Source organism: Strix uralensis, chromosome 13 (genome assembly GCF_047716275.1).
Source record: "Strix uralensis isolate ZFMK-TIS-50842 chromosome 13, bStrUra1, whole genome shotgun sequence".
In the NCBI taxonomy this organism is placed as follows: Eukaryota; Metazoa; Chordata; class Aves; order Strigiformes; family Strigidae; genus Strix; species Strix uralensis.
This window is the reverse complement of record NC_133984.1, coordinates 15,438,102-15,455,177: the sequence shown is the minus strand read 5'-3', so window position 1 is coordinate 15,455,177 and position 17,076 is coordinate 15,438,102. Positions and strand designations below refer to the sequence as shown.

At 45.0% G+C, this 17,076-nt stretch overlaps 1 protein-coding gene across 1 annotated transcript in view; it reads right to left on the bottom strand.

Annotated features, from left to right (window-relative positions):
- TRPC5 (transient receptor potential cation channel subfamily C member 5) overlaps positions 1–16,360 on the bottom strand; it is a 98,460-nt gene extending 82,100 nt beyond the window's left edge. Inside the window, exon 1 of the mRNA XM_074882415.1 lies at positions 16,216–16,360. The gene's annotated coding sequence lies outside the window, so the exon portion shown is untranslated. The remainder of the gene's footprint in view (positions 1–16,215) is intronic.
- Between the last annotated feature and the right edge of the window lie 716 nt (positions 16,361–17,076).

Genomic DNA, 17,076 nt, shown 5'->3' with positions numbered 1-17,076 from the left:
GAACAAGGCACTGCAGCAGCAGATGTACAGTGATGATGGACTGCTAGCCTCTTCTGACAGGCACTGTTCTCTCAAATCCTCATTTTCTTTCACCTTCCTGTTGCTTTTTTTCCTCTTGATTTCTGATCTGAAAGCTTCCATCTATGATGGCTGTGAAGAAAATCTGAAAATGTGGGGATCTGATGCTTAGATCAGGAGTTAGCAGAGGGCCTGGGGAAGGAACAAAAGGCTCAGGGAGGTTTGAACAGTCCTATCCATCTCTCAGTGAGGGGCTAATTGTGGGGCATGATTGTCAAGGTATCAATGCTGATTGCAATTCCAGTCCTTATACAAGAACAGAGATGGAAAGTCACCAGTTTGCATTATTTATCCTTCCTACCTCCATGCCTGGGTGATGTTTGAAGACACCATCACCTATTCTGCCCCACCTAAAAGGGGCTGCATGAACAAAATTTGTACAGGAAGCAAACAGAAAGGGAGCTATGCTCAGGGTGTTCATTGAAACACAGAAAACACAGACAGAGAATTTAAATAACTATGCAAACTGCTGGCTGGACCATTGCAGATGTCAGACATCACTCAGATGCGGTTTCACCTGACACATGCTATTTTAATGAGTAGAGACTGGAGAGGTACTTCTACCTCTTGCTTGCTCGGTCTGTCCCCAGTCCTGGACTCTGAATTACCTCCTACTGTGAACACAGTGTTCACGATGTAATCCTCCCTTCTGAGAGTTCTTTCCAGAGGAGCAGGTCTTTTGACATTGACTGGAGAAATGAGTATCAAGCTAAGATCCCCACTGTCTAGCTACCTGAGGCTTAGCTTTCTGCAAACCTTCAAAGCTGTCAGGAGGGCTGGGAACGGCCTCTGGGATGACTGAAGAAACAGCATAACCACGTCAGCCGAGTTTCTCACAGATCATCAGGTCTACAGCAAAACAAGCAGAATTAATGTGTGGGAAATGAGATTAGTCCCCAGCTCTGCTCTGACTTTGGCTTCTCATGTCAGTTGTGTGAAGGGTCTGGTGGTTCCCACCAGAATCGGGTCTGTCTGTTATAAAGTATACTCCATCAAATGTGGCAAAATAAAGGGTGGGTAAAATCCTTGAGGTGCTGAGAGCTTCTATGGGATTGAAAAGAAATCAGGATTCTGGCTGGGAGTTTTAGCAGCAGCATTTGATCGATCTGACAGCCACGTCCCAGTGACACAGCAAACTGGGGATTTTTCCACTGCCTTTCTGCTACACCTTTGAGAAAGTAGTTTTTCAGGTATGCACTTCTCTTTGCTTCTCTCATTTGGTTTCAGAGTATATTACATCACTGGTGGCTACAAGTAAAGACACTCAACAGGCCCTGGTCTTAGTTGCTGTAACAGGAATGTATTCTGTTTCTAGAATTCATTTTTTGCCTTCCTCCTAGCTTCAATAACTTTCTCTCACTGCACAGCTCTCATTTTCAAGATACTGTCAGCACTGTTCTTTCCAGACATACAATGCAGATAAAGTGTCTGGTTAAAAAACAGATCCAAAAGGCTAAACCCAGCTTGTATAACAAACAATTGGCAAAGATATTAAATGAAGTCCTGGGGATTTTTTTCACTTACACTTTCAATGGGCATGGGCATAATGACCATGTACAGTTCTATAATTTCAAGCTCTACGGTTAGTTTTACACATTTTTTTGTTCATCTAATTAGCTGTTAGCATTCTTGAACACTGTCCATTAAATTTTATTACCCACAATCAAGTTTTCATAACAAAATAGCAAAAATGACTGCAAAAAAAAGTATCCATTGAAGACTTGATACGTTACATGCATCATTGCAAGAGAAAATTGGGACTTTCCTCAAATTCTGAGCTGTTTCTAGATGGACTACATGATTGATTAAAATACTGAGCCTGATGTTGCTTGGGGGTACATTGTCACAAATGTAAAATTAATTCTTTGACTCTTTAGAATAACCCTGCATCCCTACCAGCTTAATTACATACAGGATTTAATTTGGCTTCACTGAAAGTATTCAGGTCCAAAATTTTCTCAAGACCTCATTTTTCAGGTCCCTTTCTATAACTATAATAAAGAATGGTTTTGTATTTAGTATTTGTATTTAGTAGCTAGTTTCAGCTAGCACATGCATGAAAAAATAAATAAAACAATGGATTTTTTACACTGATGAACTAAGGCCAAATTCTTCTCAATGTACTGAGGTTGTTTCCTAGGCCCTGTGTTCTGAAGTGCCACAAAGGACCAGAAGTATCTTTCTGTTTAATGTTACAGTACTTGTAGCCTAGCTATCTTTCCTCAGCTTCTTCAGTCCCTGTTTTTTTAAGGTTTTCATCCCCTGCCCACCAAATACCTTTGCACAGCACAGCTCTCAAGTGGGAAGCTAGATTCAGTGCCAGCTTTCCTGTGCCCTCCAGCACTCTAAGGAGTCCTTGCATTCTCTTTTTTAGCTGGATTTTGCTGTCAGTGAAGACCTCTTTTCAATTTTGTCTAAAATGCATTAGGCCAGTTGCTTGCTATTTGCTTTCTTGCTTGCATACCTTTGGCCCAGTCAGTCTGGCTTCTTCTTTCCAGAGCTATTTTCAGAGCTACATTTCAAGTCCATCTTTACTGATTTCTGATCAAAACACAGTAGTGTAGATCTTACTACCAGCAAGCACCTCTGACAACCACACTGTTCTCCTGTGCAGCATCTCCAGCCAGAAGAGCAGCTTGCAGAAGCTGCGCTGAACAGCCACATACATGTTCTCCAGCTTTCATACAGATATAAGCAAGCACGGAAAACTGTAGGGCATCAGCCACACCCACAAAGGGTTCCCTGATTTTACATAGCTGCAAAGTTAGCTATTCACCTATTTGGCTCTATCTGTGTGAGCACAAGCACTACCTTTCTCCCCACAATGATGCTGCTGTTGTTGCTCATCCTATAGTTCCCAAGGCAAGAACTCATTCACTCATTTGTCAGCCTTTCTCCTTGCAAGAGGGGTATTTCAGTTGGAGTGAGAATTGGTGCATCTCTTAAATGTCTCAGTTCAATCCAATGCATTCAGGAATTTCTCCTGTCTCCTACAAGACACATTCAAAGTCTACTGCAATTAATTGACTCCATGTCAGTTTAGTGGATGAATCCAAGCACTTTTGTGTTTGTTAGAAATTAGTTACTTGAACACACAGATTGGGTTTTTTTCCCCCACTGGTTGCCTCTGTATTTCCATGGGGAGGATGACTGATGAAGGGGAGGAGGGCTATAAGCCCTGGGCTCTACACATATTATTATGGCGACCACAGCTCTTCCCTCTGCCCTGCTTTTGCTCCAAGCTCTACCTTAAAATAATTAAAGGTACTTCTTGCTGCTGACCCGACTGACCCTGGCACGCTATTATGCATCACACCCTGCACTAGCTGTGTTACTATCATTCTCTTTGACCCCAGTGATGCCTGCTCGTCTCCTGCCCATACACTCTTGCAATGGGAAGGAAAGCACTACAGTCCTTGTACCCTTCCCCAAGGCCAAGTCTTGAGGCTCCAAGTGGCATTTATTCAGAGTATGCAGTTTGGAGGGATTCCAATTGCAGATGCTTTTCTGCCTCAAGTCCTTCTTATTCCTCCTAAGTTCTCTGGATTTTCTTTCATCCCCAAGGTGTCACAGAACAGTCCACCCTCACTCAGTCATGGATGACTTATTTTCCTTGGCAAAATCAAAATGTTTTGCTAAGGGTATATTCTGGGCCTTGAAATAGGTTTTTTTTTCTGTGAAGATTATTGCCCAGTTTCCCTTTATTTGTGCTCTGAGTTTTCTGTGGCGCTTTTAATGACAGCAGCACTCAAGCTCACTTTGAATGTGCTAGGTCAGGTAAAGTAGAGTCCCACTTGGTTAGTGAGACACCCTCTGAAGCCAGCAAGCCTGCTCAACATACCATGCTAATACTAACTCTGCTGACTTAGCCAAGATACCATGCATCACCTTCAAGGGGAGCTACAGGAGTGAGGGGTCTGGGTAAAAGAAGCTAGACTCCTCCAAGAATTCCCCTCTATTTCAGGTGAGCTACTGGGTCTCCTTGTAAATCCTTAGCAGGATAGTCCAGGCTGTTACAGAGTGACTATTGCCTGGTGTCTGGCTATACTGGTTCCACAAATGTTACTTGGCTGACATTTCAGGTTGAAAAAGTCAAATGCTCTGCATATGTTTCCCAAATTTCATTCTGGACTTCAACTTTCTATAAAAGAAAATGAGGGACAGTGATAGCTCTAGGGATACTGCATTCCTGCCAAGGATCCTACAGTTCAAGCTGCTCCAAAACAAGCGCCAACACTGCACCAGATAATGCCACAGACAGTGAGTGGAAAGCTGGCAGGAAATGTTCAGTGTACCTCAAGTATGCCCACCTTAAAGCCTGAAAAAGGCGAAACCACTCAAACAAACACACACCATCCCTCCTTGGGGAAAAAAACAAGATTGCCCACTTTGGTTTGTGTAGTATTTGACAAGAACTACGCTCCCAAAGCCACTGAGTCAGCCAGCCTCCTAAATCTGTTATTGACAATGAAGCTGTTTGTTTGTCATCTCGAGGCTGAACAGGAATGACATTTCTGTTGCAGTGCAGTAAAAGGTTAGCACTTGCATAAGCTGATAAATGTGAAGTCAAGGTGACTCTATGTATTACATTAGCATAGGACTGCAAATCCTTAGGGCACACAGAGAAGTCTAAGTAAGCAATATAAGCAACTACGCCATTACAACTGAAAACATCTCAGGGAAAATCCTCCCTTTACACACGTAAAATGCGGGACAAAATCCCCTAGTGTGTTTGCAGTCTGCTAGGCTCAGGGCAAAGACAGAACAAACCAGTGCTAATGTACAAGGGATGAATATTGCCTATTAACATGGGAGATACCTTTCCCATGATATTATTACTTTCCATTAAGTTAAACAAAAAGACCCAAGTTCTGGAAACAGTGTCTCATTGTAACACCTGCATGATTAGATGAATAAATCTGTTTTAATTAAATGCCTTTTTTATAGTAGGCTGTAACAAAATATTGTGAGAAAGTGGGAAGCTGATAGCTGGCTTTGAGATTTCAAGTAACCTTCTCCTAATTAAGTCTGTATATATTTATATGACATCTTAGTGCAAGAAAATACTTAAGAGTTCTCATTTCTTTTAACTTCCTTTTCTATTTTCCCTTCTAATGTTAGTTACTAATTTACTATGCTCTTCCTTCACATTACTTCAGCCAAAGCAGAGCAGATTTGTTTCAAATGGACCTTGCGCACTCTAAATTTCCTTCTACTTACGCAGATTCACTTGTCTTGCTGACTTCAGTGACAGAATTCCTAGTTGCACAGGTAAAACTGAAACAAGAAGCCACTATTCTGGACTCCTTCCTGGTTCATTACACTGGGCTGATGCCATTGACTAGACTCACCAAATTAAAACTCTGCTCTAACTCAGCAGGGAAGGTACTGCAAAGCTTTGGTACCACATCAAAGTATCTCCATGCTTTGCTTCTCATTTCATGTACCACCAAGGTAGTCTATCACATGCTGTTATTGAACTTCTTCAGTTCTTAGCCCCAAAGTGTGCTATGTTTTGAGTTAGTCTATTGTCACTCTCACTTTTGAGCTACATCTTCCCTACTCGGCACCCCCAAAAAAAGCAAGAGAAGACAACAAGTGCCAATTTAGGAGTATGTCTCTGTCCATATGTCACCAGTGCTTTGCTGGGCTTGGATGTGTGCAGCAGGGGAGCTTTAGGACCAAATAAAAGCACAAATTTGCAGGACCATCTCCTGGCACCTTATCTATCTGCATGCAAAAACAGGGTGTCTTGGTAAGATGAAAGGTTGGAGGGTGCTCTGCAAAGACTGTACTGACATTATCCAGGAGGGTAAAGACGATGGTCAGGTCATGGTATGTTCCTGGGCTGTAACAAATACAAACAGGATTTTTTATTGAAATAATCACATGCGGTTGGGTTCTAGTATTTCCTATGGGCTAAATCTATGTTTTTCTGCCCCATAAGGTCTCCCCAGCTGCCCAGACATGAAAGGCACCATCAGCAGCGCTACAAACACATAGTGGGCTGGTCTAATGCAGATGACTGGGTTTTCACCGGGAACAGTTCATTACTTTGTAGTATTCACCAGACTTGGGCACTCATGCAAAATGCAGTCATTCTCCAAACCTCTATGAAAACAGAGATGGTCAAACTAAAAAACCTTTTGGTATTCAAACACCCCTCTGTGTCTCCAGCATCCCTACTGCACAGAGGTGGTCCATCTAGGCTAGAAAAATTCTGCAGTCTGAGAAGGTTGTTTCCAGCATTCGTTTTTCAGGTGTGAGAGGTTCTGTTTAGGACTAACGATGCTCTTGGTAATGATAATTGATCCATATGGATTCAACAGAAGTGCTGGATAAAAAAACAGTTGATCAGGCCTCTGGATCCAAACCAAGATAAAAAAATAGTGAATTTAAATGAGAAAAGAGTAGATCTAGTTATGTGTTGGTTAATTTGGAAACAAACCAGTACTTTTGAATAGCATCAGTTATCCATGATATTTATAAACGATGTTTGCTATAAAAGACTTTACTTCTACTGAAGACAAGACCTGCCCATATTCTTCACTTTTCATATTTGCAGATTAGAATTCAGTCCTTTACCCCTGTTTTGGGCTGACCTTAGCAGCAATAAGATTGACATCTACGTAATGGAGAAAAAAGACTGCCCCACAGCTTGATCCATTCCCCACCATCCAGCAAGACAGGCAAAGAATCAACCTACATGCTGCTTCTACAAACTTCTACCGGAGCTTCTTCTGCGAGCTCTCTCGCTTGGATCCTCCATCTAAGAGTGTTTCATAATTATTCCATAAATATCCTACTTTATGTTCGCAACTGCCAGTCCCATTTTAGCACTGGACATGTTCAATATGGAGTTTAAACTGGTCATAACAACACAATGTGTCCGTCTGCAACTGCATCACTGCTAATGGCCTCTTTGTGGGAAGTGGGCTGGGCTTTGTGCCCCCCTGTCTGAAGTCTTAATTCTTTATGACTTGATTCCCCATTTAGTACTCACAAAGGTGTATTGTATATGTTGGAGCTATAAAAGATGATTAAAACAGGAATCCATCCATCACAAAATCTACACAGCATGTTAGTATCCCTCATGTAACCACATTATTAGTTGCACACTGTTCTTTTGCTTCTGAATTAATAAACTGAACTCAGTGACAGCTTTGTGTGCTGTGGCATCAAGGAAGCAGAAGACCTGGCTTTGACTTTTTGATCTTGCATGATCATGAGTATGCTGCTGTGTTTCTCTTTCCTTGTCTGTAAAATGGGTGACGATGCTGCTAATCTATCCTAACTCTATGTTAAGAGGCTCAATCCATAAAGCCGATTTAAACAGCAACTGCAATATGGGCACAGTATTAATACCATTTAACATACTTCAGATTTTCCAGAAATGAACGAGAGCTAAAACCCTAATTCAATTTCTTTCGAAACTCTGCATTCTCTTCATAACACTTCAACATTTAAGCATAGGAACACACCACAGACCAGGCCTCACTGCTGTGTGATTGCACACTGCTGTATGCCCCAGCGTGTACCCACTCATGCATGGTTATCACTTGAAAAGGGAGGAAACGCCATGCTGTCATGTGTACAACAGCACTCAGCTTGCCAGTACTACTGGAGGGCATTTGAACAGAGAAGGTTCTCAAGCTCAAGCATCAGTGTCTGGATCAAGGAGAGCCACATCCTGTGGCTGCCCAGATTTTCCCACAGGCCTCACAGAAAGTGAGAGACCAGTCTACAAGCCATTGCTGGCAAAAATGTGTTTGGCCAAACATCCAGGAATACCAGAGCCATTTGTAGAACCTGGATCAGGTTCTGAAATGTCTGTAAACAACAACAAAATCCATCTAACAATGTAGTTGCTGTGAATAATCTGACAGCAGTGGAGATTTGACAGGTGTTTGTGGTCTTATCGCAGTTCAAATGTAGGAACAATCAAGCACAGGATCCTCTCACAGCACCGCAGTCTCAGTGCTGCAAGTTTGGTGGCTAAAGGACTTCAGCCAAGCAGAATAACCAGATTAAAGGACTCTAAAAGAGCACTGCCATGAAAGGGGCTACGTAGCAGGACTGCAGGAAACACATCTCTCTGACCCCGTCTGGAGCAACTCTCTAATTCCCTTCACCTCAGCCTGTCACAGTGCAAAACAATGCACTCTGCTTTTATCCAGCTATTTGTAACTCCATGCTTACCAAGGGCTGAGCCTGAACACAAGCCCAAACTCCTGGGCTGAGTCAGCCCCCATTCTGGGAAGGACAGAAAGATGCTTCTGAAGAGGTGACCTTCACAAGTCACCTGCCCCGCCAGTGAAGGCAGGTGTCCCTGCTCCACATACACACCTCCGGTCACTGAGGAGAAGCTCTGCATGCAGAAGCAGGAAAAAAAAGAAAGGCTCTGATGCTAAAAAAGTGAACACACAAAACAGCCCTGAACCGGCCTGCTCTGCATAGGTCAGTGCCACAGGGGAGGGAGCTTTGTTTCCAGTTGATTTTTGTAAGAAAAGATTAATCCAAACGCGCGTGGGAAGGTCATGGCAGCAACCCTGCTCCTTCATGACACCCCAAATACTTCACCCTGAATTCTGGTGCCATCAGCTATTGGGCCTTAGAAAAGAATGCAAATAAGCCATTCAGAGGACAGTGAGAACATCTGAAATAAAACATCGTTCTTCAAGCCCAGATCCAAAGTGCAGTGAAGTCAGTGGGAATTTTTCCATTACACACTGCTGCTTCTGTGCTCACTCACAGGTCCAGAGGGTCCCTTCAGATGTCATCAGCAATTCAACCCATGGCCAGCCCCAGGACTGGTGAAAGAGGACAGGCCAATTAGAGCCACATTTTCCTTCAGACAGGCAAGAATTGGGAATTCTGAGAATTGAGCTTAGCCTTGGACTGGAAAAGTCTCTGAGCAGGGACCAAACAGAGCTAATAGCTCTGACAAATCTGATCTTTCTTCCATACAAGAAAGACCAAACAGACTTTGGGCCAGGCCACCCTTGTGTTGGCAGCCTGAATCTCATCCTTTCCTTTCCTCTCCAGAGCCCTCTGCTGATTTAACTAGCAGGCTCTTGACTTCTCAAGATGCTCCATTTTGCATAAAAACTTACAAACTTTTGGGGCTTGGTGACTGTTATGTTGGTAGGCTGGAATGGCATTTTGGGTATCTGTAAGGTTTTTGTAGGAAAAACTCCTCATTTTCTGTTTTGTTCCATTCATGCATACATTCAAATCTTTGGCAAAATCAGAAGACAACCCAGAAAGATCTGCTAGTATTTGTGCTACCTGACCCACTCCATAGATGCATGGCCAGTGCAGGTGAACTATTTTTGACTGGAGATTCATCGGAAACCCTCAGATAAAAAGCTAGAAGACTTCTAAAACACCTCTTTCTTTCACCCATTGCGGCATCCTGCATATATCACTTTCATCCAAGCCACTCTTCAACTTCTTTCTTTTCCCAAACTATTTCAGTCAACCAGGGGTTCATGTGCCTTCTGTGGACAGCAATGGGTTTATTTTTGGGAGGGGTGTCTACCCTCACTAATTACATTTTGTGCCAATAGCTAATGTGATGGCTTGTTGACTGCTGATATTCATACCCATGTCTTTGACAGGCAAGGCGCCCACTCACCAGCTGCTCAGCCTGTTTGATTAGGTTACAGACAGGGTGCAGGGAAAACTGCAGGAGACAATGTGGAAGTGAAGCCATTTTGTGTGTGTGCGCAGGCGCGCGTGCTTGCAGGACCATAACATATCACTCCTCGACACCAACTCTTTGTGTAATCTTAGTAGTGTGCACACCAGCATCAACCCCTGTATATGGTGAAAAAGTAAGGAGAGCTGGAAAGATATAATTTCAAACTTGGCATGATTTCAAGATCAATAGAAACCCACAGACAAATGTCAGAACATTTGCCCTAACACTCCATAAACACAGAGCTCCAGGCTTAAACAAAGATGCACATTTTAAGGCAGACACTTATTTTAGACCTTGAGTCTGAGAAGCCTGAAGCCCTTCTCCCAGCTATAGAGCACACCCCTGGTCTGGGTCCAGTTTGTGCCCCTTATATCTAGGGCACAGAGCAGGGGACTCAGTGTCTGTCAGGATCAGTGACGTGGTCATGTTGTATCTATCTCCTGTCGTACACCCCTCTGATAGCGGGAGCTGGCAATGGGGTGTCAGCCAGGACCTCATGGGAGCTGCTCTCCCTGTCGAGGAACCAGGAGGCTGGTGAAGAACAGGGCTGCTGGCTGGGCAGCTCTGTTCTCTCCAGCAATCCCTGTGGAGCCACTGGGCACAGCCAGCTGCAGATACGGCCCTCATGGACTTTCCCAAGAGGGAGGTTAGTCTTTGTTTTCTTGCTGAAGAAACAGGATATTGCTGGAAAAGCAAACTTACGAAGACTTTTAGGATTCTTCAGAGACTCAGTCTGCTCTTCCCAAATGAGGATCCCCTGATGGTGTTATACAGGAAAGAAAGATCTGGGTAAAGGATTGTCACTATAGCCTTACATATACTGCAGGGACTTCACATCTTTTGTTTGAACATTCTCTGTGCTCTCCTGTCCTCTTCCCTAGATCAGGCGTTACTTCCTTTGCCAACGTAACCTCTCGTCTCCTGTTAAAAAAATCCCTCTCTCGCAGCAGATGCTTCTCTTTGAAATAGTCTTCCTAGCTGTATCTTGGGGATCCATCTCACCCTTGTCCATTTATTCAGTGACCATGTCCCTGCATCTAACCTGGCCTCCCAAGAGGAGGGTGAAGAGTCAGTGATGAGGCGCTGACATCCTAGGAATCTTTATTTCTCTTGTTCCCATTAGGAACAATTTTAGGGCATTAGGGCAATTTTATAAACCTGGAAGTCTTTCCACCTGGAAACTTTCAAATACCCCAATACACATAATACAGATATTTCCATTAACTGCAGCTCCGGGCTAAGTAAGAGATCAGCACCTCCGTTTCATAATGTGGCACAAACCAGAACGAATAGGACACAAAGACTGAATGAGAGAGTGGAATTATTTCATCTTCTTGTCCCAGTCAGTGCCCTGAGCCCCAAATGGCTTCATCCTCACACACTGCTTTGCCAGTAAGGCTTCACACAATGAAATTCTTGCAGCTTCCTATGTTAATCCATTAATACCTGTGTGAGCAGGCTGAAATCTCTACTGTGGTTATCATTCTGTAACCAAAATGCCCAATAAACACTATTCCATAAGATTTGTTCTTCCCTCTGTATTTTACTGACAAGAAAGTGAATTGCTGTTTCAGCAAGCTATGTGTGGGGAGAGCACAGGAAGAGATTAGACCCATGGTCCTTCTATCCCAGGATGTTATCTCTGGTGATGGGCAGCAGTCTGTGTCCACTGCATTTACAGTGACTGTTCCCTTCTGCACTCTCCCTGCCTCTGGCAATTCATAAAGAGCCAGAGGTTACATCCAGACCATCATGCTTCCTATCCACTCTCTGTTCGTTGTGAACTCATCTCATCTTTTTCAACCTGCTTATGCTTTTGCCCTCCACAGCATCCTGTGGTAATGAGCATTACAATTTAATTAACAGACATGATAGGAAACACATCTGACTCTATTCAGGTGCTTAAGTCAGTCTTTCCCAAACAGTGAATCAGATTCCTCTCTAAGGATGCAAAAGAGATGCAGGACACATGAAGGGGGCCAGGAAATTGCTTCAATTCTCACTGGAACATGTTCATTGCACATGAAGAGGGAGAGAGACTGAGAGAAGAGAGAAGGGAATAAGAACAAAGTAGCTTCCTGGCTTGAATCCAGAGATTGAGCTGAGAATAAATAATAATACATGTCTAACAATCTAACAGAAACACCCATAATTCCTATTTGCAAAAATTATCCTGCTGCCTAAGTCAAGTCTCTTATCATGGCTGCTCTGACCAACATTATATAAAACCTGATGTACTCTAAAGAAAATTAAAAAATGGAGAAATGAGGACTGAGGTCTATCTGCTATTCATACACATAGGGAAATATACCTTGTCTCTCCAGTTCCTTCCCTTCACAGCCATCATCTCATAGAAAACACTGCAAGGATGCCATACCTATGGCCATGCTTCACTCTAAAGACTCCTCATTGCTTTCCAAGACAGGAAATCTCAGGAAGAGCCCAGGTTTTATGTTGAACAACTTCACAAAACAACACAGCATCCTCTCTTTACCATGACGGTAAAAGTGGCCAAAACAGGAGGCAGGTTAGCCATCATGGAGGCAGAGCTCTGGGGAACTGATCCTTGTGCAGCAGAAGGGTACGAGTCCCAGCTCTCCTCATTTCAGCCCTGGATGCCAGCACATTTCTTGCTTCCCCAAGAGTAAACTTAACCTAACTTACCCTGAAAACACACTGAAGCGTAATAGCTCAGACAGCTGAAAGGGATAAAAATTCTGCCCCAGCTTTCTGGTGACTGCAGTCTCCCACACACAGAGACAGCTCCATCCTCCTATGCCTTTTAACTGCACTGGGACTGGCAAGATGCTCTGTTGCAGTGATTTGTGCTGACTGGTCGTCTCCCTTGGCAGGAAATACAAATGAGAATAGCCCTTGCCTTGCTCTGATTTTGTGCTAGAGAATCACCTAGCTAAGAAGAAACCTACAGTTGTTTCAAAGCCACTGACTTGCTCTGGTACTCCTTAACCTGAACCACAAGCTGGGTCTGGAATCCTTCTGCAGTTAGTCATACCAACACCACACTGCTAGCCAGGATTTTGGGTTCAGAAACCTCCAGGAATCTCTGGCTAGCTCATATTTTTCCCCAATTGGACATTGTAGAGACCACCAATCAGTCACTGGCAGCATCCTGCCTCTCTGAGACAGGCAGTATACCTGGTTCCCAGGTCTCATAGTGGGCCATTTAAATGTGCCCAAATGTAGCTTTCGAGATGAGCCTGCTCACCTTTGTACCAGACCTAGCAGGTGGAAAACTCTGCTTGCTTGTAATACTTGCATTTAGGCACTCACTTCATACAGGTTCCTCTCATTACCAAAGGTAAAAGACTCTGGCAAATACAGTCCTGAGTTTTTGATGGCTGAATCCTGCTGAACTTGGTGATCCCTGCTGATCATGTCATTATAAATGTCTCATCCTTGAGGTTGGCTTTTCTCTGTTCTCTCATGTTTTCCTTTCTCTCTCTCTAGCCAGAAATGATTTACATGTTTGTTTACTCTGAGCTACATTCATCTGAGTCACTCAGCAACCCTCTACCCACAATCATATTACAGCAAATTTTGAATTGGAGTCTCAGTGAGTGAATATTATGTTACTGTGAACATGAGAACAGGAGGCTAAATTCTGGGCCATATTCTGCCACTGGGTTTCAAGAAGAACTACAAATATACCAAATATGTCAAGAAGAACTACAAATCAACAGCATCATAATCCCCTGTGTTCTACATTACTTCATAAAGAAGGAGCAACTCCAGGCAAAGGAATTACTCTATATTTACACCAGTGTAACAATTAGTAGGATTTGGCTCATTTCATACAAATTATACTACTGTACTTGTAGGAATAATCTTTTCTGTTTCAAACTAATTTTAGCCACCCTTGAGTGGTGATTATCGAGCTCTTCCATCTGTTGTAGGAAAAAAAATTATTTGCACATAGCTTTTGTGAATTTTTTCCTCTTAGGTACGTTTTCAAGAACTATATCTCTCAAAAACCAACATAATCATATTATTAGCAAGACTCATAACTCAGCTGACAGTACCTTGTCTATTAAATCCACAACATGAAAAGACCTCAGAACTGCGATTCTAAGAATTTTTTTAATGTTGCCTGAAAATAAATCTTTGCAAAAAGCAAGCTAATCAAAGAATTTTGTATCTTGCATTACCTCAAATGCGATTCTGAGAAGCTATTGAGATTCTACCAAAGCAGAAGGTGGTTAAGAAAAATAACCATGCCTTTTAAAAAATGTATTACAAAACCAATGACATTTCAATATGCTAGAATGAAAGCAATGCACATTAAAATATAAAGACTTTTCCCAAAATCCCAGTAATAAAACTAAGGAATTCTGTTAATGTTCTATGTACTTGCATGATAAATTAAAGCTGATCAGAGGTTAGTCCCAAACTCATTTTCCATCTAGTTTCTTTTCATAGCTTTTAAAAAAAAAAAAAAAAAAAAAAAAGCCAGGACCTGGACCTTTTTCTTTATTTTTAATGCTAGAAATGTGCCCTGTAGCAGTATCTGAGACATAGCTCTTGCCTAGGAAGACTTGCTCCTAACTGGCAGCATATTGATCATTGCTAAATCTCGGAGTAACAGTACAACCAGATGGAACAGCAAAGCCATACCACAGAGACCAGTGGACTCACAGTGGGTCAGTTTGATGTAATTGTCAGGGTAAGCTCTTTCATGTCTTCATCTGCCACTTACAGGTTAAACAGTCTAGGACTGAAGTGTTTCTCCAGCTGATAATTACTGCCAAGTTACATGCAGAGAAAGTGGGGGTAAATATTCATGGACAGAACAAAGAGTGACACATCTGATAACACCCAAATGTGGGTTGTTTTTTTTTTTTTTCTTTTCTTGAGAAATGACACTAGATTTCTTTACAGGGGAGTATTACTCAAGAAAATAGTTTCTTTAGTCTGCTTTGGAGCTGTCTGGAAAGACATTTGGCTGCAGTTTCAATAAACTGCCTAAAGATACCGCTTTAACTTCTGAAAAGCATTTTTAAAACAGCAATATAGTAATTTGCATTTACACAGTACCTCCCTGGCTGAAAAGTGTTTTCAAGGGCTTCTGAGAAGCTTCACACAGCCCTGAGAAGCAGTAACACCGGATAAGCCATATTTTATGGAGAAGGCAGGCAACACCGAAGAAGACTGAGAGACTTGCCCAGGATCAGGCAGGATGTCCACAGAACAGAAGTAAATAACCCTCCTCAGTTCTTCTCCCATGGGGACATGCACACACACGGAGGCACTGTAACCACATGACCATCCTCTTCCCAAAAATCTTTCCTTCCATCACTTCTTGCATTCTGCATAGGGCGCCGCATTACATAAGCTTGCTTGCAAGGAGGTGCACCTGACACAAAACTTGGGGTTTACATCTGACCAGCAGGAAGATTAATTATTTTTTATAATAGAGTGGAAAAGTTACGAGGAAGTGATCAAACGGACTGGAAGTTCAAAGCAACTCCCTTGCAGCAGCAGTGAGGATGTAAGACTTCATACATGACTGTTCAACCATGTTACCTAGAGCATGTAGAATTTAATGGAAGACTTGCACATTACCATATTCATAACCATGACTAACAAATCTGTTGTCAATGCCACCAAAAATATCACACAAGCAGAAGGTTTTTATACCAAAGAGACCATTGAAGTCACGGCTCCATAGTAAACAAATGAACTTACGAAGAGTCTTGAAAATCATCCCTGACTTTTTTTTTAGGCTGCGGAATTTGGTAAACTATAAACTGCAAGATGCCCGATAGTTTGTGGACCGAGGGGATGATAAATGAGGCATTTCTTCTGCGAGCATCACAGCAGAGAACACCCCCTCCGAGATTAGTGTTACCTTTCCTATTTTGAGGGCTCGTGGGTCAGCGAGACGACTCACAGCCAGGTCAAAAGGATGCCCTAATTAATAACAACTTACGTTTGTATTTAACCCGTACATGTGAGGAAGCAGGTGGCTGACGGGGTAGCGCTGTCATTTAGCGCAAAGACAGCTAAAATTCAGCACCGTCCCTTAGGCTGAACGTCCCGGCGGTGCCGGGAACTCCCGCGGGGAAGCGCGGCCCCGCCGCCCGGCCCGGCCCTGCTGCACCGCGGCCGCTCGGGGGCTGGCAACTTCAGCGGGAGAACCCCTCCAAGCCGGGGGGGGGGGTGTGGGGGGGGGGTGGGTGTGATGAAAAGGAGCGGCCCCTGTCACACGCGGCGGGTGTGCGGCACCCGAGGACGCGGGGCGAGGGGAGTATTTAACAGCCGCGGCTCCAAGTTCGGGAAGCGCCGAGAGGGGACGGAGGGGGGGCTCTCAGCCCCGTCCTCCTGCCAGGCCCCGCGGCCGAGGGGCCGCTCCCCGCGCAAGGTGCGCGCCCGCCAGCCGCCCCGTCCCCCCTCTCCCGCGCCGGGGGGCCGCTCACCTCCGCGCCGCTCCGTCAGGCTCTACATGCCGGGGTGCCCGCGGACCCGGGGCGCCGGGCCGCGCCGCTCATTTGTAATCCGCTCCGCGCCGAGCGCCGCGGGGGGCGGGAGCCCCCATGCCGCCCCGCCCGCGCTGCCCAGCCGGTGCCCGAGGCGGGCGGGCGCTACGCTGCTGCCGGCGGCGCGGAGCCGCGGGGCCGCCGGCAGGCAGGGCAAGGCGGGCGCGGCATCGCGCTCCTCGCCCCGGCAGCGGGCAGGCGCCGGGCAGGGCTGCGACCCCGTCCAAAAAAGCCGGGTGCCCGCGGTGCTCCCTGCCGCCCCCGCCGCCTCCGACCGCCCCTCGGCGGCTGCCGGGCCCGAGCCGAAGCGGAGCGTCGCGCCCAGGCACACGCAGCGCCCCTCGCACTCCCTCACAGGCACACGCCGCCCCTCACCCGCACGGATACACCCTCCCCTCACACACTCACACGGGTACAGCCGCCCCTCGCACACACACGCAGACACACACATACACCCTCCCCTCACACACTCACACGGATGCAGCCGCCCCTCACACACTCACACACACATCCTCCCCTCACACACGTACCGCCTCCTCTCTCACACACAGACATACACAATACAGACTCCCCTTACACACCCACAAACACACCCCCCCACACTCACAAACACACACAGACTCCCCTCACACACACACCCACCCACCCTCACCCCACCCACACCCCCAACACACACCCCCACACACAGCCGCCCCCCCCCCCCCCATTCACCCACACACCCCCACCCCCCTACACACCCCCATATCCACCCACACGCCCACAAACACACCCTCACACCTCCACATCCACACCCACATCCAC